General features: G+C 47.6%; 1 protein-coding gene across 6 annotated transcripts in view; it reads right to left on the minus strand.

The window, feature by feature from the left end:
* HUNK (hormonally up-regulated Neu-associated kinase) overlaps window positions 1-24,492 on the minus strand; it is a 128,694-nt gene that overhangs the window by 84,332 nt on the left and 19,870 nt on the right. The window lies entirely within an intron of this gene.

Consider the following 24,492-nt stretch of genomic DNA (forward strand, 5'->3'; position numbering starts at 1 on the left):
CCTTACGTCTTCTCTCCTCTCTAAGGCGACCAGCCATTGACACCTCATCGTCTGCTTGTGCTCACTGCCTCTCTCACTTTTCCTTCCTCTCTGTCCCCACGCCAGGCTGCATTCATCTGGGACCTTGCCTCCCAGCGTTCAGATGCCCTGAGTCTGTGTGAGACTCGAGCAACCCAAGGGGCATTCTTCTATGAGGCTGTCAAGCCACTGGGCTGCAGGACAGAAACACTGGACCTTTCATTTCTATTTATTTCTTTTTTTTTGTAATTATATTTTGTAACTGCTTCATAATGCATTCAGTGTACAGAAGTGTGATATCGATTAATTAGTAAACGATTAATAGATGATAGATAGACAGATGCTGGGCAAAGACTGAAGATAGGAGAAGAGGGAGCCGAGGATGAGATGGTTGGATGGCATCACCAATTCAACGGACATGAAGTTGGGTGAACTCCAGGAGATGGTTAAGGACAGGGAAGCCTGGCGTGCTGCAGTCCATGGGGTCCAAAGAGTCGGACACAACTGAGCGACTGAACAACAGGCAGGCAGATACAGGCAGATACGTGTTTGTACAAAGGGGCTCAAATGTTCTTTTCTTTTCTTTTTTTTAACACTAATCCTCTATCCTAAGTCCTCCCAGGTCCTGGCAACCACCACTCAAATTGTAACTTTTTAATAGGAGGATAATTGCTTCACACTGTTGTGTCGGTTTCAAATTTTATTTTCTTGACAGATTTGTGATAAAAATACAAGTCTGGCCACCTCTGCTCTGGACTATGACATTAATGTCCTGCCTCTTTTCCTTGATACTCACCCTGGCCCCTTGAATTCACACTCTGCCCTGCCCTGATGTCTAGAACTCTGATTTCTTGCTTGAAGCTCTTTGGGGGCTCCCTGCTGCCCATCGGGCAAGGTCCACAGCGCCTCAGCCCAGCACTGAAGCTTCTTCTCCATCAACCCCGCCACTGTTCAGCCCAGACTCCGAGCCCCCCAGAGCAGGTCTCCTCACTCCCCCGACCACACGTTCAGCTACTCTCCACTCTCTTTACACCTTCAAATCCTCAGACACTAACTCCAGTCCCACCTTTCTCCCAGAAAGTCTCTTTAACACTCCTATTGTATGCTCCCATCATACCTACCACCTGCGATACCATTTAAAGCACCAATCCCTCCCCTTAACACAGGGACCACTCCCCACTTTGCTGCACTACAGTACTTTATAAATGATGAGTGACCAACAGGTTACTAACAAGCAAATCAGTGAACCTTTTTTTTTAAATCATTGAAGCAAAACTAGCTGAAAACAGCTTAATCCAGCTGTAAACAGTTTATCGTTTCTTCTAGAACAGTCTTTTTTAAAAAGAACTTGAGATGCAATTGACATACAACATTGTATTAGTTTTAGGTATGCAACATAAGGATTGGGTGTGTGTCTCTATTGGGAAGTGTTTACCATAATAAATCAGGTTAACATCCATCACTATAGTTATAAACTTGCGTGTGTATGAGAATTTTTATGATCTTCAATATTAGTAACTTTCCAAACATACAATATGGTATTGCTTACTACTGGAGGAGGAAATGGCAGTCCACTCCAGTCTTCTTGCCTGGAGAATCCCATGAACTGAGGGGGCTGGCGGGCTACAGTCCACAGGGTCACAAGACTCGGACACGACTGAGCGACTAACACTTCTTTTCACTTTCATTGCTAACTACAGTCACCATGCTGCCTGTTACATCCTTCGGATTTATCTTACAACCAGAAGTTTGTACCTTTTGACCACCTTCGCCCATTTTAATGGAGATTATCAGGCCCTTAAACCACAGGTATGACCAAGAGGGGACAATCAGCGACTAGACCAGATAAATCAGAACCTGCAACATCCCAGGGCGACGTGAGGCTGATGCTATCTGCCCACAGAAGTGGGCTGCACTTTGGTCTACCAGTTCAGTATATACAAAGCCAAGAGCTTTAAAAACTGTACTCATTTGCGACAAAATATATGTATATATGCATAACACATGCACATATATATACACACAAATATATATCCATCATCTTGTGGGGGCAGAAAGAGGAATGCTGAAAAGTACAATTAGATTCTGTCTGCTCAACTCTATGTTGCAACGTTTTAAAAATTACACCCTTTGGCAGTGAAATTCTTAAAAGTACTGTGAATAAACAACAGTCTGAAAGCCCGGCAGTAATACGATCTGCCTTTCTTAACAGAACACACAATTATTAGGAGGATAATTTATTTAGCTCTTTCATTGCCTGGAGTAGGTTATATAATGGCTACCCAAAGACATTAAGCCCCCACGCCTAGACCGTGTGAATGTGACCTTATTTGGAAAAAGTGAAGGATGCTGAAATGAGATTAACCTACATTATCTGGGTGGCGCTAAGGGTCACCACAAGTGTCCCCATAAAATAGAGGCAGTGGGAGATTTCACACAAATACACAGAGAAGTCCAAGTGGTGAAGCAGGCAGAGATGGCAGGGATGGGATAATACGGCCACCAGGCACTGGGAGAGGCAAAGAACGGATCCACCTAGAGCCATCGGAGGGAGCACAGCCTTGTTAACACCTTGACTTTGGTCCAGTGAAATTGACTTTGGACTTCTGGCCTCCACAACTGTGAGAGAATAAACTTCTGTTGTTTTAAGTTACCAAGCTTGCAGTAACACATTACAGCATGTGTGTGCGCGTGCTAAGTCGTTTAAGTCATGTCCGACTCTTCGTGACCCTATGGACTGCAGTCCACCAGGCTCCCCTGTCCATGGGATTCTCCAGGCCAGAATACTGGAGTGGGCTGCCATGCCTTCCTCCAGGGGATCTTCCCGACCCAGGGATGGAACCCACTTCTACTAGAGCCACTTGGGAAGCCCATGCATTACAGCAGCCACAGGAAACTAACACACCAGGGGTCCACTCCACCATCATCTGACATCTTGGTTCCCAAGTCCTACTGATTCTGAAAGTCCCTTTGTGAAAACCCTGAACCCTAAGGCAGCCCCGCCTAGAGAAGCTATCCTATAAAGGCCCCTCTCTATTTTTAAACACCTTCACTTGTAAGCGTCACTAAACTTGTAAACTCTGTATTGATAATACTGAAGATGGAATGACGTTCTTGATTACACAAAACCGTTTAATCAACTTCGTCTGTAACAACTGAAATGGGGGGGGGGGGATGAATGGGAAATTAAGGAATTGGCAGTGATCAATGATCAGCAAAGGGAGGCATCTAATTTAATTTGACAGTAATCAGAGATTTACAGGCACTAATTCTACCAGGGGAAGCCCAGTGTGATGATGGGTCTCTAGCTGAAAAGATAAACTGATTCAGTCAGGAGAGTTTTAAAGAGTAAAATTAAATCTGCACAGACGGACTGAGGACCCAAGTTGATGGACCAGACTAGAACTCCCAACATGGTCTTTGAGTTTGTGAATGGGGTGTGGGGCAGGGGGTGGGAGGTGTTGTCAGGGGAGTTTGTGAGTTTCATCCTGAGCATATGGGGAAAGAAGTTTTGCTGTGAACGGTCAATAAAACAAAGTCTCCAACTTTCTGATGGCTTCAAGTTGCATAGCCTCCTGAAATTTTACAGAGGAATCTGCTTTCAAGGATTGCCCCCACATTTCCAAGTAAGTAGCAAAGTCTGAGAAATTACTAGAGAGAGGGGAACACAGCAACAGTGGACCACAGGTGAAACTGATCATTCTTCAGCTTCTCGTTAATTAAGACACCACACTTATCGCAGTATGGCAACTCCCACCCCATCATCACTCCCAGGCTCCTGCAAAATAAATAAATAAATAAATACCTCTCAGTGTATAAAATCAGCAAACTTTTAAATAGCTAAGCTCACACAAAAGAAAAGGAAATATCCCAAGGCAAAAAAAAAAAAATTGAATAGATCCAAGATGAGGCGGCAGCAGCTACGGTGTAGAGAAATAGAAGATACAGGGAAGAAGGGGTGATGGCAAGGAAGGAGATCCTCAGAAAGCAAAGGAAGAAGATCCTCAGAAAGCAAAGGAAGAGGTTGGTCTGTGGGGATAGGAAGCCTGCTCCCTCCCACACGAGGAAGGAGGAGAAGGAGAAACACGCCTATCCTAATTCCTCCGGAGAGGGGCTAGCTGCAGAAAGGCATTCACGCCTAATGACCCCTGTGACGTCTTAGGAGAAAAATTCCAATGTAGAATTTTACTTAGAATGAGGGACGCACAAAGCGTGTGGCCCCAGTCTCGGCACACACTTCCACAGACCCATGGGTGTGCAAAGATGATGTTCACAAAGCACTCTGAAAATGTCTGGCACTTAGTAAGAGCTCCTTAAAAAGATGTTCTTATAATCATTATTGCTTTGCTTTCACTGAGGCCACCTGTAGAGGGTGAAGAGCATTCAAAACTTAGTTCAGCCAAGAAAAAAAAAAGCATCGCCTTGACCTGTCACCTTAGCATATTAAAAAAAAAAAAAAGAAGCAGCAGCAGCAGCAGCAGCAGCGGCTTGAATCACATTTGAGTGTTTCGAACTCTCTGGAACAGAGCTGCTTTTAAATCCCAAGGCGGTGGTTTAATATTAGTCTACTCTCTCATCTCCTTTAAATATTGACTTCATTGAGATTGCCTACATAGGATCAGACTTAACAGGATTTAAAATAATTCATCCCTTCATCCTGGATCACCCTTCACTGCCTTTAAAATTCATTCCTCTGAAATACATCAAGGATGGGTCACGCATCCAATCTCCAAAATGAAAAGGCAGATGTAAAATGGATCTTCATATGATGGAGAGGAAGGAAATCACTGATCAAAGACACTACTCTTTAATATCACAGAAATATGCATATATGCTTCAGCCATTATACAACGTCCAATGTGTTTCTGTACGTTCAGCCTTCCCTTAATCAAAGCACTTTTATTCGTGATGTTTTAAATAATCAGAATGCATGGAGAATAGGAGGCTCCGATCCGAATGAATTTTCTTTTTACGTAAAAATGAGCCAAGAACAGCTTTCTTTCCAGGACATGTTGGTTTCTTAATAAATACACTAGGTTAAACTCGAGTGAATCATTTCTTCTTTAGCAAACTCTTATTAAGGCACCTAAAATATAGTTGACACTGTTATACACGCCAAGCGTACACTCTGAAAGAGACATGGATCTTCAGGCCTACTTGTGGCCATAATTCAGATTTTTTATAGTGATTTAGGATGACCATCTGCACAGGCTGAATCGTCTCCACCCTCCCCTCACCACAACCCCAAATTCACAGTTGAAGCCCTAACCCCTAATATGACTCTATTTGGAGAGAGCTGTATGCAGTCAAAAGGTTAAACGGGCCCCAAAAGGTGGGGTTATTGTTGCTGTTCAGTCACAAAGTCACTCACGTTCGACTCTTTGTGACTCCATGGATTACAGCATGCCAGGCTTCCCTGTCCTTCACTGTCTCCCACAGTTTGCTCAAACTCGTGTCCCATTGAGTTGGTGATACCATCCAACCGTCTCATCCTCTGTTGCCCCCTTCTCCTCCTTCCCTCAATCTTTCCCAGCATCAGAATCTTTTCCAATGAGTCAGCTCTCCACATCAGGTGGCCAAAGTATTGGAGCTTCAGCTAAGGGTGGGGACCTGATCTAATTGGACTGGTGTCCATATAAGAAAAGGAAGAGATGAGAGAGACCTCTCTCTCTCTCCACATTTGCACGGAAGAAAGGCCATAAGAGGCCACAGCAAGAAGCTGGCCACCTACAAACCAAGGAGGGACGCCTCATGAGAAAGCAACCCTACCAGCACCTTGATCTGGGACTCCCAGCCTCAATAAATGTGAGAAGATAAATGTCTGTCACTTAATCCACCCGGTCTGTGATCTTCTGCTGTGGCTACCCGAGCAGACTCATGGACCACCCGAGCATCACACAATCCTACGAGATACCCTTACCCTGCAGAAGAGCATGACTGTAAGAACCAAGGGCAAGCGTCCATCCTCCAAGGGCTGGGGTCAGGTCTGAGAGTTCCTTTCCTGCTTTTTTCCACACGCTGGCAACTCAGAGGGTGGCAGACTATAGCAGCCAGACACGCAGATTCCCAGGCTGGGCGCCTGGACTTCAAAGCCGGCCCCTCCCACCTGGTGCCTTGGACCGCACTAAGTTACTTCAGCTTCCTCATTGTTACAAAAAATGGAGGGGCGATCAAAGTGCCTACCTTATGCGGTGGTGAGCCCTGGGAACATTCCTGGAAGCCCTCAATAAGTGTTAGGGTCTGTGTATTTTGTGTACGAAGAGTGTGTAGAACCAGAAGCCAGGAAGCCCCCCACCTGGCTCCCACCCCCGCCACTCCCTGAGGTCCTCACCAGGGTCCCCAGGGCGTCCTGACCACCCAGTCCGTGAGGCCACTCTCCCTCCTAGCCTCCTGCTTTTCCTCCTAGCCTGATCTTGCCAAATTGCTGCCGCAGGCCACCTCCCTCCTCACATTAGCAATGTACCGTCCACTTCCCAGATGCCTACAAGCATCCATTTAATGACCAGTCCACCTACATCCTGCTTACACCTCTTTCCCAAACTTTCACTTTAAATTGGAGGATAATTACTTTACAATATTTTGCTGCTTTTTGCCATACATCAACATGAACCGGCCATAGGCACACCTCTGTGTCCCCATCCCCCCTCCCTGATCCTGAACCCCCCTCCCATCTCCCTCCCCACCCCATCCTCCCGGTTGTCATAAAGTACTGCCTGGGACATCTCCGTGTGAATGGTCCTCTGGCTCCCCAAGGACTTCCCAGGTGGCACAGAGGTAAAGCCTGCAAGTACAGGATACTCCAGGTTCAATCCCTGGGTGGGGAAGATCCCCTGGAGGAGGCAATGTCAACCCACTCCAGTATTCTTGCCTGGAAAATCCAAAGGACAGAGGAGCCCGGCGGGGTACAGTCCATGGGGTTGCAGAGTCAGACACAACTGAGTGACTGACACACACACTGGCTCCCCAAACCCATCGCTTCCCCCTACTGCCCCGAAGCAGTTCTCTCCACAGGTGTCCCTGAAGCCCAGCCATGCATCTTCCTCCATCCATCACACCCCTAGTCCCACACATAATTATTCACCAAGGCCTCCACCTCTCAAAATCTCTGCACACCCTCTCCTCCTCCACCCCCCTGGCTGCACCACCATCCTGTCTGGAGGTCTCCCACCCCTGCCTGGAATTCCCTCCCACACAGGGCTCTCGGTCAGAGCAACTCCCAACTCCCAACTCCTCTCTCTGACCTCAGATTACAGTTTTTTTCTCCGGCCCAGACTGGCTCAAGCCACCCTGCAATTCCCCAGCTGTCACACCATCACAGACACTCTTAACGGTGGGGGACACCCTCCACTCTCATTTCCAGGAAGGCAGCTGTCTGGCCTTCCAGCACTGCGCTTGGTTCATCCAGGGCGAGGACAGGAGGGGAAGAAATAAAAGAAAAAGGTCCCAGCCGCCTGCCACAGTGGCTCATCTCTATGCCTGCCATGGGTAAGCTGGCCACCTGACCAACACCTCCCCTCCACTTTCTCAGCTTCAACACAGGCTGACCAAAGCCTTCCCTTCGACCATGAAAATTACAAAATGTGCCGCCACCTGTGCACGTGGTTTCAGCTCGTGTGTGACTGTGATGCAGAAACACTCTTTCCCACTCTTACCCCCTCTCCAAAAGTCTCCAGGTCAGAGACTTCCCTAACCAGCCTAATTAGAGCTGCACCACACCCTCCACCCTCTACCATCCATGACAGCAATCCACAACCCCCTTACTCCATTCTGGTTTTCCATTGGTTCCATTAGGGCTTTCCTCCTTCATGGCACAAAGTGCTCCCTGATTTGGGGATTGGTCCTGCTGAACCCTTCTCACCGCTTTTCAAGCCTCCTCCTTTTTGTAGAATAGCTCAAATGGTAAAGAATCTGCCTGCAATGCAGAAGACCCGGGTTCGATCCCTGGGTCGGGAAGATCCCCTGGAGAAGGAAATGGCAACCCACTCCAGGATTCTTGCCTGGAGAATCCCCTGGATGGAGGAGCCTTGCAGGCTACAGTCCATGGAGTCGCAAAGAGTCAGACACGACTGAGTAACTTCATTTTCTTCTAGAGCCCAATCCCCACCGTCACTTCAAACAGAGCTCACTCTTCCACGCCCCATGCCTGGCAGTGTCGGGAACACAGAAGAGGCTCAGGCAACATGTACAGGGCCACTGACAAAGCCAAGGCTTGTGCAAGGTAAGGAGAGGAGAAGGGAGTGAGGGAGGGAAAGGGAGAAAGGATGGACAGATGGATGCTCCATGCCTCCCCAGTTAACGCGCGAGCCTCGTGGGTTCCTGGACAGAAGGCAGACAGCGGACACGAGACGCTCATGCTAGAACAGAGATCAGATGATGCGGAACAAACAGCAGCCATGGTGGGCCCTCTCAGGGTGAGACAGAGCACAGAGAGAAGTTCAGGATCGCTGCCAGCCTATGGGGGTGGACTGCGATCCCCTGCTCCACTGGAGGTGCCCAGACCTCCTGCTGAAGAGAGTACTCTCTCCCTTCCTGAGACCCTGGCTGGGAGAAGTCACCAAGGAGAAGGAGAGCTGGAAGGACAGCCATGACCAGCAGTGAAGTGTGCCATCTGGGCACCTGGCATCCATCGCAGAAGGAGCCTCCTGCTTCCCCCCTGTGTCCCCTAAGTCCCTCCCTCCCAGCGTCTGGGCTGTGCCCCTGCCAGGCACCCTTCCCCACTCCTCACCTTGTCTAAGCCATCTGCATCTTTTCCAGAATAGCTACTCCAGAAGGACAGGGTGTGAGTGTGTGTGTGCCAAGTTGCCTCTTTGCGACCCTGTGGACCATAGACCACCAGGCTCCTCTGTCCATGGGATTCTCCGGGCAAGAATAGTGGTAGAGTGGGTTGCCATTCCCAACCCAGGGATTGAACCCATGTCTCTGACATCTCCTGTACTGGCAGGTAGGCAGATTCTTTACCACTAGGTCCATCTGGGAAGAAAGCCCCCCTAAAGCAAAGACCAACCAGACACACCCAGAATCCCCGTTTCTCCCAGAGAGTCACAGTCCTGAAGATGCCTGGAGAATGCATCACGCACCTGCCTCCTTCTCTGACCACATCTCCCTGCCGCCCCCTCTCAGCCCCTCTGCTCACCCACGGGCCTCCCTGTAGGTCCTCTGATGAGACAGGGGTATTTCCGCCCCGGCCACAGACTCTCACCCTCACCTACAAGTCTTGCTGAGGTGGCACCACTCACACAGGCTCCCCTGACCCACTTATCAACAGCCAAACCCTCACTCCGGTCCCCAATATCTAGATGGGGAGAAAGGGGAAGCAGTGACAAATAGATGGGGAGAAAGGGGAAGCAGTGGCAGGTTTTATTTTCTTGGGATCCAGAATCACTGCAGACGATGACTGCAGCCATGGACTTAAGACACTTGCTCCATTGAAGAAAAGCTATGACAAACCTAGACATCATTTTAAAAACCAGAGACATCACTTTATCAACAAAGGTTTGCCTAGTCAAAGCTATGGTTTTTTCGGTAGTCATGTATGGATGTGTGAGTTGGACCATAAAGAAGGCTGAGTGCTGAGGAATTGATGCTTTCCAATTGTGCTGCTGGAGAAGACTCTTGAGAGTCCCTTAGACCACAGGGAGATACAACCAGTCCATTCTAAAGGAAATCAACCCTGAATATTCATTGGAAGGAGTAATGCTGAAGCTGAAGCTCAAATACTTTGGCCACCTGATGCAAAGAGCCCACATGCTGGAAAAGACCCCAATGCTGGGAAAGATTGAGGGCAGGAGGAGAAGGGGACGGCAGAGGATGCGATGGTTGGGTGGCATGTCAATGGACATGAGTTTGAGCAAATTCCAGGAAGTAGGAAGGACAGGGAAGCCTGGCATGCTGCAGTCTGTGGAGTCACAGAGTCAGGCACGACTGAGCGACTGAGCAACAACAAAGCCTCAGTCCAGTCTATTCCTCCCCATGGTGCACAGCACCTCTTAAACCCCACAGAACTCATCAACTGAGTGTGGAGTCTGCCTGGCCCGTGGTGCTGCAGAAACAGTGCTCTGCCTCCTTTGCTGTCATGCTTTCTGCAACCAGAATATTCTCTGGTTCAAAGACAACACCCAACAAACATTCTTGGATGAATAAATGAATGATTGAATGAATGAATGAAAGTACAGCTGGAAGGAAAAGATTCTATTTTAACTAGATCAGAACCTGTTATGGACTGAATCGTGTCTCCCTCAAATGCTTATGTTAAAGACTTAACCCCAATGAGACTACTAGGAGATGAGTTAAAGGTTAAATGAGGACATAAGGGTGGGGCCCTAATCCAACAGGACTGGTGTCCTTGTAAGAAGAGGAAGAGACACCAGTCATACAGGGGACAAGCCATGCAAGGACATGGCAAGAAGACGGCCATCTGCAAGTCGAGGAGACAGGCCTCAGGAGAAATCTAACCTGCTGACACCTTGACCTTGGGCTTCTAGCCTCCAGAACTATGAGACGATAAACTTGTCATTTCAACCACCTGGCTGTGCTACTTTGTTACGGCAGCCTGAGCGGACCAATATAGAACTTTCATGCAAGTTATTAGTGATAGGCTGGCTGGCCGTGTAGATCTCATCTGCATCAATGAAATCTAGATGTATAGACATCTAGACAATGCTGGATGAAGTAAACTGAGCAGGTGTGAGCTGGAGGGGATGCCCCAAAATTCAGGAAGAATCGGCATGGGGCTGAGGGCTCTGAGGCTCCAGCCCAAGCCTGAATTCAGTGTAAAAGGGCTGAAAACTGTGGTGATTGGCACAACCCAGTAGAAAGTTTTGAAAATAAATTGGTTTCACGCCTTCAACGCATCGGAGTAGAGCGTGAGCCTGTGTGGAGGATACTCATTTAACAGAAAGCAGAAAATATCTTCTGCTGGCTGTATAATTAATTTCAGCATCGCTCTAATTCAAGGAGAAACGATGCTGGACAGCAAACACAGATCACGGTCTTTTATGGGGGCCCATTAATTGCTGTAATTTATGTCACAGAGCAACACAGCTCTGACCCCTGGCTCCCTGCCAGCCACCCTCCTGGGACTCTACACTAAAATCTGTCTTTGTGGAAATGAGGGGGGAAAGCTTCCTTCCCCAGTTTAAACAACGGAGCTCATTAGGGCTGATCTTGGTGATGAGAGCAGAACCCAGGGTTGGGAGACCCTCCCACCCCCACTAGGGAAGTTCTGAAGCCACCATCACCAGGCTCTCCGAGCCCTGACTCCAGCTCCAACGCAGAAAGCAAGTCACATCCCGACACCCTAGAGATATCCTGCAGGTAGGAATCCAGAAACTGCTTCCTGCAAGGAGGAAAAGTGCAAAACAGAGGAGTCTGAGAGAGCTGGGCAGACGGGCCAGGCTGCCCACGCAGGGCAGCAGCACTGCCGTTGTTGCGATTCCTATAAATCCGCCTCCCGTCCACTTAGCTACCGTATGCATGCTTCCTTTGTCGTTGAAATGTACTTATGATCCACAAGGATAAAAGGAAGCCCAAATTCCCTGCCCAATTGGAATTCACCAAAACTCAGAAATCCTAAGGGAAGATGGGGTCCAAATCTAAAAAGATGAGGTACAAATTAAAACAGGTAATGCTAGAATCAGTTCTCTGGCTTTGGAAACGCATCAAAAAGCTCCAGCTCAGCAACAGACGACAAGTTTTTTGAGAGCATGTGTGATTCATCTTTGTATTCCCCACAGCGTCTGGCTCTGAAAGCACCAAATATACTACATCAATAAATTCACTGATTAAAAGATTCAATGTCCATTTGTCTCAACTACCCTTTAACTCTGATCCCCCAGCAGCCCCTTCCTGCTCCAATTCTCTTCCAACTAGGCCCAACTTTTTCAATTTATTTATTTTTAATTGAAGCACAATTGCTTTACAATATTGTGTTGCTGTCTGCAATACATCAACATAAATCAGCCAAAGGTATGTATATAATGGGGGCTTCCCAGGTGGCGCTAGTGCTAAAAAAACCCCCCTGCCACTGCAGGAGACGTAACAGAGGCGGGTTCGATCCCTGGGTCAGGAAGATCCCCTGGAGGAGGGCATGGCAACCCACTCCAGTATCCTTGCCTGGAGAATCCCATGGACAGAGGAGCTTGAAGGGCTACAGTCCGTGGAGTCACAGAGTCCAACATGACTGAAGCGACTTAGCAAGTGAGCAAGCATACATATAATGAATCAGAATGTAACTCGGGGCCAATACAGAGGAAGGCTCAAATTACATCACCTAGAAGCAAATCGATCCGTGGAATCCAGAAGATAATGGGATGGTTGGGCTTGACTACCCTTTGTCAGCCATCCCTGTCAACGGGCTGAGAACAGCAATTCCCCGCTGCCCACGGGATACTCTACTCAGACAGCCTGCATCCAACCCTCCCATTACAGCTGCTCCAAGACCATACCCGCCACACTCCTCTTCTGAGATAATTGCTCCCCTCCTTATTGAGCCCATCATTATCACTACCTACATGAATATTCACTGGAAGGACTGATACTGAAGCTGAAACGCCAATACTTTGGCCACCTGATGTGAAGAACTGACTCATTGGAAAAGACCCTGATGCTGGGAAAGATTGAAGGCAGGAGGAGATGGGGATGACAGAGGATGAGATGGTTGGATGGCATCACTGACTCAATGGACATGAGTTTGAGTAAACTCAGGGAGTTGGTGATGGACAGGGAGGCCTGGCGTCCTGCAGTCCATGGGGTCACAAAGAGTCGGACACGTCTGAGCAACTGAACTGAACTGAACTGGCTGAGCACTTGACTCCCTTCCTCCCCCCAAAACCCATCCCCATGGCAACCAGTCACCCAATCTCATCTGGAAATTTCCTTCCTCCCTACCTCCACTACCCCTGACCCAGTCTCCTAAGGATTCCCTGGGATTCCCTCAAGTCTCCACCTTCCTCCTTCTCTACCCACTGAGGCATCCCGACTTTTTCCCCCTCAAGTCTTTATTGAATTTGTTACAGTATTGCTTCTGTTTTATGTTTTGGTTTCTCGGCTCTGAGGCAAGGAGGATCTTGGCTCTCTGACCAGGGATCGAACCTGCACCCCCTGTATCACAAGGTGAATCTTAACCACTGGACCACCAGGGAAGTCCCTGGGTTTTCTTTCTAAGGACGGTTATGACCATCTTCTGTGCTCAGAGCGTTTAAAAGAAACTCAACTCCTTGAGGAGAAATTAAAATTTGTTCATGATCTGACACCAGTGCCCCCTTTACCTACTTTTTCTTTTTTTGAAACAAAATTTTGACCAGCTTGGATTCCATCAACTTTCATTTGGCCCGAACGCTGTCAGTCGAATGAAATCTTCATGCTTTAAATGTTTTCATATAATAGTCGTAGTGAGACACATAGTCCCGAAGATTTCGTTTGTTCTTCATTTATTTTTATTTGGGTAAAAGACATCTCATATGAAATCAAGCGTTACCAAGTACACCATCCAGTGGTATCAAGTGCATTCACATTGTCATGCAACCATTGCTGCTGCTAAGACGCTTCAGTTGTGTCCGACTCTGTGCGAACCCATAGACGGCAGCCCACCAGGCTCCCCCGTCCCCGGGATTCTCCAGGCAAGAACACTGGAGTGGGTTGCCATTTCCTTCTCCAATGCGTGAAAGTGAAAAGTGAAAGTGAAGTCGCTCAGTCGTGTCCAACTCTTCGCGACCCCATGGGCTGCAGCCCACCAGGCTCCTCCGTCCATGGGATTTTCCAGGCAAGAGTACCACCACCCATCTCCAGAACTCTTTCCATCTTGCAGAACCGAAGCTCCTTACTCTTTAAGCAATAGCTCCCCATGACTTCCTCCTCTGGTAATCACCTTTCTTTGATTTGTCTTTTTTTTTTTTTTTTTTTGAGATTCCATATGAGTGAGATCAGGCAATATCTGTGTTTCTGTGTCTGGCTTATTTTACTTAGCATCATGTCCCCCAAGTTCATCCACGCTGTCACAAATGTCAGGGTTTCCTTCCTTCTCATGCTCAATAATACTCCATCACATATGTGTGCTGCATTTTTTTAATCCATCTGTCCACAGATATGTTTTTCCACGTTGTGAAAGATCCTTAACAAACTGTTTTACATTCTTTTCTTCATACTAAGTCTCTGAAGGCTGATGTGGATTTTAGACTCACAGCACATCTCAGTTCACACCAGGCACATTTCCAGGGTTCAACAGGCAGATGTAGCAGGTGGCCAGGGTTGGACAGGCAGTCCTGGTTCCACAGCTTTGACTGAGTCACTTACTCTCTGAGCCCTGGACCCAGCATAGTCTACCTGAGACAGAGCACTCACAAAAAGGTCTGGTGAACGAAGAAAGGAATGAAGAGATGCTTGTGGTCTTCAGCTGCACAGTGTGGAGGAGAATGCCAATCACACAGATTCAGAGTGAGAATAAAATCACCCCTTTTGGAGCCAAACCAAGGTTGAGGTCTAGAACTGAGAAACCCCATGCAAGAAACTTAACTTCAATAAACCTCGAATTGTTGATCCGTCAACTGGGGGGTGATAGTGGCCAGGATACACCGCATACAGGGCTTGGCATATAATGACCGTTCCCTAGTTGCAGTTAAAACTGAGCAAACAATAGTGACACCACAGTGGGGAAAGGACATGAGCGCAGTAATCAATCACACCATGATTACACGCCAGGGAAGCCTGGTGTGCGGCAGTCCGTGGGTTCACAGAAACACAACAGCAACAATCGCACCACGCTTATAGGGAGGGGAAGAAAGGAAAAAAGGAAGACAGGACCACAGTAAAGAGGCAGGGAGTAAAGTAGGAAGCAAGGGAGAGAGGAAGGGATGAAAGGAAAGAAGGAAGGACTGCAAGGGGAGAGGTGGGTGTCTCATGGAAACCTTCAAGAAGAGAGATGACCTGCTCAAGGTGGAAAAGTTCACCAGCCCCAGAAAATTGGAGGGGGAGCAGGGGCAGGGGAAGATGTGGTGGTTCCAGAAAAAGGAACACAATAATAGTTGTGCAGCCACCAAGCCAAGGAATCCTTCCCAGCCCTCCCGCCTCCAGCCCCGTGGACGGCTGCTGCCCCTTCCCACGAGGGCCTCAGTCCGCGTCTGCTGACCGGTTCCCAGTGCCACCCGCACACAAGGCTGCCTTCCTCTCTGCATAAATCACGTGTTAAATATCAGGGCTGGCCCCCGCGCCCATGCTCCTTGGAAAGAGAAAAACTAGGTCTTCCTTCCCCACTCGTGCTCTGATTTATACGCCTCCATTTATGGTGTCAGTCGGCATGAAAGCAGAATTTGTGTTCCTGCAATGACACCATAAATCCTCCCAGCTTCCCCTCCACTTGCTGGGAATCCTGAAAGCTCGGCTTCCGCTGACAACAGATAAAGGCTCTTAGGGCCAGCCAGAAATTCACAAGCAGGTAACAAAAGGGCTGGATGGGCGGTGTGCACATGTTCGCAGGCACTTGGGCGCAGGGCACGGGCTGCAAGAAGAGCGCCTGGGTGAGACCAGAATGCTCCAGGACTTCTTTTTAATACAGGCTGTTCTTTCCATCATCTGAATTAACGTCTCCCAGTGTATTCGTTTGCAAGGGCTGCCATAACAAACAACATGAGATGGGGTGGCTTCAACAACAGAAATTTATTTTCATCCACAGAGGACTGGATAAAGAAGATATGCTACATATATACAATGGAATATTACTCAGCCATAAAAAGGAAGGAAATGGTGTCATTTGCAGCAACATAGATGGACCTAGAGATTATCTAAGTGAAGTAAATCAGAAAGATCTTAAAAATGATGCAAATGAACAAACTCACAGATTCAGAACACAAACAAGCTTACCCAAGGGGGAAGGTGGGAGAGAGGGATAAATTAAGAACTCTCTTGCCTTTTTTTTTTTTTAGCTGCCTTTAGTGATACACAAAGTTTAGGAAACACCAGATACCTACACTCTCTACTCCATACCATTTGTCCCTTTAAAGTTTAGCAAAAAATAAAGAGACAGAAAAGGAATGCGAGGATGGATTCCTAACGATTTCCTGAAACGAATCCTGGTTGAAAATTCCCAGGATTTCAATATGTACAAATAAAAATCCAATCCTCTGTGGTGAATAGTCACAATCATGCTAGACAGAGAGCTGTGATTAATTGCTCAGCCTGGGCGGGGAGCTGGGGTGCAGGGGGGCGGGGGCAGGGTACAGGTAGAGATGGTTCTAGGAAGGAACTGAATTGGGTTTTGGCTCCATCCTCCTTAAAGAGGTCTTTAAAACTCTGTGCTGTGCGAAGTCACTTCAGCCGTGTCCGACTCTTTGCGGCCCTATGGACTGTAGCTTGCCAACCTCCTCTATTCATAGAATTCTCCAGGCAAGAATACTGGAGTGGGTTGTCGTGGTCTCCTCCAGGGCATCTTCCTGACCCAGGAACCGAACCCACATCTCCTGTGTTGCCTGCATCTCCTGCATTGGCAGGTAGGTTCTTTATCACTAGTGCCACCTGGGAAGCCCTAAAACTCTTTCAATAACTATCAGATGAGAAATTCATACCTATCCCCAAAGAGGTTATTTTTCCATTGATATCATTTTGTTTTCTTAAATGGTATCAAGGTCCAAAGAGTAACATCATCTAAATCAGCTATCCAAAAAAAGAAGAAATCATTTTAAATCAATATTATGTAGAGAAGGCAGTGGCAACCCACTGCAGTACTCTTGCCTGGAAAATCCCATGGACAGAGGAGTCCCATAGGCTGCAGTCCGTGGGGTCTCTGTGAGTCGGACATGACTGAGCGCCTTCGCTTTCACTTTTTACTTTCACTTTTCACTTTCCTGCACTAGAGAAGGAAATGGCAACCCACTCCAGTGTTCTTGCCTGGAGAATCCCAGGGACAGCGGAGCCTGGTGGGCTGCCGTCTATGGGGTCGCACAGAGTCAGACACGACTAAAGCGACTCAGCAGCAGCAGCAGCAGCAGCATTCATCCCATTAGATACAATCTGATAATTTTAGAAAGACTTAACTACAAATGTTTCTTTTTTCTCTAAAATCTTGCTCATCTTGTCAAAGTATTAATACATTTTTCAAAGCACAAACCCTCCTAAAATGTAACCACTTAAGAAGGGAGTGGGAGTTTAGTTCTGTTTCTACTGATGACAGGAGGTAAATTTTATTTAAAAGGAGTTTGGGGATTTACCGAGGGTGACATGGACAATGTGGCAATGCCAGACCGGAATGAAATTATCCCAATTCTATCCAGGACACCATTGTTCACAATTCTTTTAAAATTTAGACTTTTTATTCATCATTTACTCAATGGCCTGCAGCAAAGGTGAATTTTTTGGGCAAGAGTGAACTAATGTGGGGACGTCCCTGGTGGTCCAGTGGTTAAGAATCTGCTTTCCACTGCAAGGGACATGGGTTCAATCCCTGCTTGGGGAATTAAGATCCCACAGCCTCAGGCAACTAAGCCCAGAAGCCACAGCTAGCGAGCCCTCTCACTGCAAGGAGAAAAAAGTCCGAGTGCCGCAACCAAGACCCAGTGCAGCCAGAATCATAATAATAAACTAATCTGTTTGGCCAAGAGTTAAAATTATTTTTCAACTTAAACAATTATTTTTCAACAAGGTATTATCTGTACCTAGTAAACATTTTTTGTTATTCCAATGGCAAAACAGTAACTAATGAAACAATGCGAAATATGCATACACAGCAACATAAATATTTATATAGTCAAGTTCAATAAAAAGAACCATTTCAAGAGAATAGACTATCACCGACTTCAAAAGGATGTTTCTCACTTAAAAAGAAAGTGATCACTAAGGAAACACATTTTAAATTCTGAGATTTTTTTTTGTGGGGGTGGAGGTGTGCCTGTGATGGGAGTTATTACTCAGTTTGATTTCCTCTGGTACTGGGTCTTGTACTGTGAATTTGGGTCAAGTACTAGTTATCTCTTTCTTCCATTAAAATTAATGGCACTTTGTTATGTCAAAATCAGAAAGATTTTAATAGCGTTTTTCATAGAAGACAAGATTCCTGGTTGCAACCTCACCCCTCCCTCTCCACCAAAAGAAAAAAATAGATACTTTGATCATTATCATACTTTTTAAAATGGATCAGTAGTGATAATACCATTATATTGAATGTATTTTTTATCATTACATAAAGAAAAGATTCATAGTATGAACAGTATTAAAAATTCATGTTGTAATTAGGATTGGGTCTCCATGGTCCAGATAAATCGATCAATCAATGTAGGCAGCTGTCTCAATAACTGAAGCTACATAAATATTTGAACTAGCTGGGGAGCCATTCGATGATGTAAATTGTCCAGTTTAGTTGTCCATAAGCATAAGATTAATGAGCTATAGGGCAATCGCCATTTCTTCATTAACTGCATAGTGTGGAAACAAATTAAAAGACCACAGCCACCAAACCATGGAAAGTTCAAACTGGGGCTAGTCCTACGTGTTAGGCACTTGCCAAGCAAGAAGCTGCAAGACGTTTCACATGCATTGTCTCATGCAACCCCCACAGATTCTACTATTTTCCCTTTTTTTGGTTTTTTTTTTGGCCTTGCCACAGCATGTGGGATCTTAGTTTCCTGATCAGGGATCAAACCTGGGCCCCCTGCAGTGGAAGCACAGGTCTTAGGCACGGGACTGCCAGGGAAGTCTCTATTTTCCCTTTTTACCAGAGTGGAAACTTGGTCTATACACAGTCCCACCAGCAGCCCAGCTGGGACAAGGCGCAGCCTGAATTTGACTCTCAACCCACAGCTAAGCTGCTTCTTGCCATGTGGAGGGGCCACTGGACCTGGGTTGAAGCCCAAGCTGTCTTACCCAGTGGGTTATTAGATCATTATAAAACAGCTAAATCAGGTAACTTGATGCAACCAAGAAAAATGAAAACAAGTTATCTTAAAGCCTAAATCCTAAATCTCTACATTATGCCACCGCCTAATGAAACAATCCTATGCCATCTGTCCTAACAAACAGGAAGGGGTTCGACCACACGCGTGATCGGAACCTGGTGAACAGCGGAAGCAGTGGTACAGGTGGGACAGTGTAAACAGAAAAGTACAAGTCATAAGTGTAAACATTAGCTGAACACGGACGTGACTGATGCTAGAATCTTAATGCTGATATCTCTGAAGCTCCCTCAGACAGGGCCTTCCCATTCCTGCTGACCTCTGCCTGGATCCGCAGGCCTGGTGGGTCCCTCTGGCCACGAGCCTGAGCCCACCCCCACACCCCCATGGGAGAACTGCTTGCAATGCACCCACAGCCGGGTGTATAGGCCAGAGTCATCTCCCAGGGACTAGAGGGAAGCAGGGGCTTCCCAGGTGGCGGTAGTGGTAAAGAACCTGCCTGTCAATACAGGAGCTGTAAGACACACAGGTTCAACCCCAAGGTCAGGAAGATCCCCTGGAGGAGGAAATGGCAATCCACTCTAGTATCCTTGCTTTAAAAACTCCATGGACAGAGGAGCCTCGCGGGCTACAGTCCATAGGATCGCACAGAGGTGGACATGACTGAAGCAACTTAGCACATAGAGGTGAGCAGAGTGGATGGGAATGGTCAGCCCCTTCTCCTCACCTCCTTCATCTCTCAGGGTGCCTCCCTCCGAATTCATTGCTTTACCCAAGCTAACCTAGCAGACACACTTCAGGCTCTACAGGCTGTTATGGGTTGAAATGTGCCCCCAAAACATTTATGTAAACGCCAGCCCCTCAGTGGGCTTCCCTGGTGGCTCAGACAGTAAAGAATCTGCCTGTGATGTGAGAGACCTGGGTTCGATTCCTGGGTTGGGGAGCTCCCCTGGAGGAGGAAATGGCAACCCACTCCAGTATTCTTGCCTGGAGATTCCCCGTGGGCAGTGGAGCCTGGCGGGCTATGGTCCATGGGGTCACAAAGAGTTGGACATGACTAAGCTACTAAGCAGCTTACCCCTCAGTATCCTATAATGTAACCGTCTTTGAAATAAAGTCTCAGCAGATGTAATTAAAGATGAGATCACTGCTCATGTGCTAAGTCGCTTCAGTCCTATTCGACTCTTTGTGACCCCCATGGACTGTAGCCTGCCAGGCTCTGTCCATGGGATTCTCCAGGCAAGAATACTGGAGTAGGTTGCCATTCCCTTCTCCAGGGGATCTTCCTGACCCAGGGATCGAACCCGTATCTCTTAAGTCTCCTGAATTAGCAAGTGGGTTCTTTACCACTAGCACCACCTGGAAAGCCCACGATGAGGTCAGCGCTGGCGCTGCTAAGTCATTTCAGTCGTGTCTGAATCCTTCCCAACCACTCCACATCCGGCCCAACAGGAAGTTAAAAATAAACCACTGAACTGGTGGCCAACTCTGGATAAAGGCTTACTTCCAGAGTACTGATTAACTGAGGTCTCACACAGGGCTCGGCAGAGTCCTACTGTCTGAAGGAAACCTCTGGACGGTCACAAAGCCTCAGAAGGGCAGCCAGAGTCCCCACAGGAAGACCTGGAGTCTCCCGAGCTGCCAAGTCCTGCCATGCATGAAACATCAGGAGAGGCACAGAAGAGTCTTTATGTCCACTCACTAAAACCTGGTTCTGGGCTTCAGAACCCAGACGGGTTCTGGGGTCAGATGGAAAAGAATCTGCTTACAAGATTCTTTCTTGCAAGGAGACCTGGGTTTGATCCCTGGGTCAGGAAGACTTCCTGGAGAAGGAAATGGAAACCCACTCCACTATTCTTGCCTGGGAAATCCCATGGACAGAGGAGCCTGTTGGGCTACAGTCCACAGGGTCGCAAAGAGTCAGAAAGGACTGAAGCAACTTAGCATCCATGCACGGTGGTCCAGTAGATACAAATCCACCTGCCAATGCAGGGGACACAGGTTCAATGCCTGATCCAGGAAGATCCTGCATTCCTCAGAGCAGCTAAACGCATGAACCTCAACCACTGAGTCCAAGCTCTAGAGTCCATGCTTGGCAATGAGAGAAGCCACTGGCATGCAACTACAGAGTAGCCGCCACAACTAGAGAAACCCAGCATGCACCAATGAGGACACAGCGCAGTCAAAACATAAAATAAAAGAAATTATTTAAAAATGTATTTTTTAAAAAAGATAAGTTGAAATCTTACCCTGAACCTCATAGTGGGGCCTTGCTCAGAAACAGGGTCATTGCGGGTGTAATTAGTTAAGACAAGATGAGGTCCTACAGGAATAGGCAGGGTCCCTCATCCAGTGTGGCTCGTGTCCTTATAGGAAGAGAAGGGACACAGGGAGAACACTGGGAAAACAGAGAGAGAGATGGGGTGATGTGGCTACAAGCCAAGAAATACCAGAGACTGCTGCCAATCCACCAGAAGCTGGAAGAAACTGCTAGTCACTCAGTCGTGTCCAACCCTTTGCAAATCCGACCCATCGACTGGAGCCTGGCCCTTTGCAAATCCGACCCATCGACTGCAGCTCGCCAGGCTCCTCTGTCCATGGGATTCTCCGGGCAAAAATACTGGAATGGGTAGCCATTCCCTTCTCCAGGGGATCTTTCCAACCCAAGGATTGAACCCGGGTCTTCTACATTGCAGGCAAATCCTTTACCATCTGAGCCACCGGGGAAGCCCAGTGAAGTTGGGAGAGGGGCAAAGAAAAGCTCCCCTCCGGGTTTCACAGGGAGATAGGCCCTGACGACAATTGATTTCAGAATCTTTAAGTCTCCAGAACCGTTGGACAACACAATTCCTGTTGTTTGAGGCCACCCTGTTTGTGGCGCGGGCCCAGGAAACAAATACAAATGTGGAAACCGAAGATGTGAGTAGGGTTAGTTCATCAGGAAATCTCAGCTAGCCCTAAAGTCACTTCCTCTGTAGCGGTAAGTACGGAATCAGCGATCTCCTGGGATAGGCCTATCACAACAGGGGAAGAGGGTGATAACTGACAATCACCGAAACTGCTTCCACTACAACGCACATCGGTGTCTGTAACATTGCACCATAAACGAGAGGAGGTTCACCAACGGCGTAGGTGAAGGCTCCTACCAAACTACTGAAGCACACTGACTGCATGCTCTGAGGCTATCAAAGGCTTAGCTTTCAAAGTCAGTCTCTTTGAGTATCCACAGAAAGTGCCTTCCCGCCAAACTTTGTGAACCCATTACTTGGCACATTGGTCTGACTTTAATCACCCTCCACCCCACGCCCCGCCCCGCCCCACTCCAACCCACAGCAAAGTTCAATGCTGGGCCTCTCCCAGGGGTGACCCAGAGACAGAGGGGTGGCCGACAGAGGCTGGAAGAAGAGAGAACTTGCAAAATACATATGCCTTACACTTACTTTTGCCTGGTGTGCATGTGTGTGCTGAGGTGCCCAGTTGTGTCTGACTTTTTGTGACTCCATGGACTGCAGCTCACTGGGCTCGTCCATCCATGGGATTGTTCAGGCAAGAATACTGGAGTGGGTTGCCATTTCCTCCTCCAGGGGATCTTCCCAACCCAGGGATCAAACCCAAGTCTTATGCATTGCAGGTGGATTCTTTACCATCTGAGCCACCAGGGGAGCCCTGATAAAACCATGAAATACAAAGTCTGTCGTGACAGTAATGACAAACCATAAAATGGTTCTGCCAGCTGGGGATTCATCAAGGGTCACGTGCGTGAACGTCAAGGCTAAGAAATATAGGACCCAGATTCGAGCTGGGGGCCCTCAGGTGGACAGGCTTCTGTGGGAAGGCAGAGGGACAAGCTAACACAGGGCACTTCTCATCCCCTAGTCTTATGAAGACACCTGCCCTGCTGATCAGGGCCCACCCACGAGACCTCATTCTATTGTAATTACCTCTTTAAAGTCCTTACCTCCAAAAACAGCTCCATTCTGTGGTCCGAGGGGTTAGGACTCCAACACTGGATTTGGGAAGGTGGATAGGAGTGAGGGTGGACACAATTCATCCCAGAACAAAAACCCCAAGAGATGCAAGGCTTGTGCCTCTAAGTAAGGATGCTCGGGATGATAGCAGCTTACAACCACTTCGAACACCAAACACCAGCCTACAAGCCATTTCAGGGGCAGAGCACACTGAGCAACTCTACTGAAAAGGTCGCTGATGCCCAGGCACCAATGAGGCATGGCCCACCCAGCTGTTTGTAATAAATCACGGTACTTTCCTAATGTTGAAATTTTCCTCTGTCACCCTGAGATGGATGAACCTCTCAGATTACACACGGAGAAATCCAACACCATCATGTTCCTCTCCCAGAAAAAAACAACAACGAAAACCAACTCTGTTTTAAGGTCTTGCTTTTCATTCTCTCCACTCACATATAATTGTCACTGACCCTTCATTAAATGGTCACACTATTTACCCATCCAAGGTAAGTACTGTGCCGAAAGAGCCGAGGTCCAATCAGCACTTTGGGGGAATATTTCTGCTTGAACTCCTGCAGCAGGGTCTATAGGATCCCAGTTGAACAGCTGCTGCAGTTCTTTAAGCACAGGAAGTCTGAGCCCTGGGCCTCTCCATCGCCTTGAATGATGACTCAGGAGACAGCGGGGTCATAGGTCTTGAGGCTCCACTGAAGGGCATTTCCCCCAAGATCTTAATGTTACATATGCCAGAGCATGTCTTCTGTCTCCCAGACAGTGAGTAACACAAACACAACTGAATTTATTTCTCACCCAGATGCTTCATCTTGCTTGTCTTTCTTTTATGGAGCAAAGTAACACAGTGGATGTTTCCACAGAGGAACCAGGACTGATTCTGCAGAATTTTAACTGTGGTTCCTTAAAACCCTATAATGCTTCATCGGTCACTCACTGAGGAAATTTTCTTTTTTTAATTTTATTGATATATAGTTGATTTATAAGTTGTGTTGATTTCTGCTGCATAGCAAACTGATTCAGTTTACGTATATTCTTTTATATATATTCTTTTCCATGGGACTTCTCTGTTAGCTCAGACGGTAAAGAATCCGCCTGCAAGGCAGGAGACCCGGGTTCCATCCCTGGGTTGGGAAGATCCCCTGGAGAAGGGAAAGGCAACCCATGCCAGTATTTTTGCTTGGAGAATCCCATGGAGAGAGAGGAGCCTGGCAGGCTACAGTCCATGGGGTCCCAAAGAGTCAGACAGGACTGAGCAACTTAGCATAAGCACAATTCTTGTTCATATTCTTCTCTATTATGTTTATCACAGGATGCTGAACATACTTCCCTGTGCGATACAGTAAAGTCTGTGGAAACACTTTCACTATAATACCGTAAGTTCTGTATTTGTGGTTCACGGTTCAGTTCTGATCGTAGAACCCAGTTTTCCTGAGGGCAGATCTGGTTCTGGGGTCTACTCACAGTGTATTTGGTGCCTTAGACACACACACACACACACACACACAAAGACATTCACTGGAGGGGCCATTCGGGACAGACACCACTTGGCTTGCCCACCCATGTGCCCTCGAGGCACCAGGTGCCATGGAGCTGCAGCCACTCAAAGGGGGCGCCTTTTT

This window comes from Bubalus bubalis, chromosome 1 (genome assembly GCF_019923935.1).
Source record: "Bubalus bubalis isolate 160015118507 breed Murrah chromosome 1, NDDB_SH_1, whole genome shotgun sequence".
Classification (NCBI taxonomy): Eukaryota; Metazoa; Chordata; class Mammalia; order Artiodactyla; family Bovidae; genus Bubalus; species Bubalus bubalis.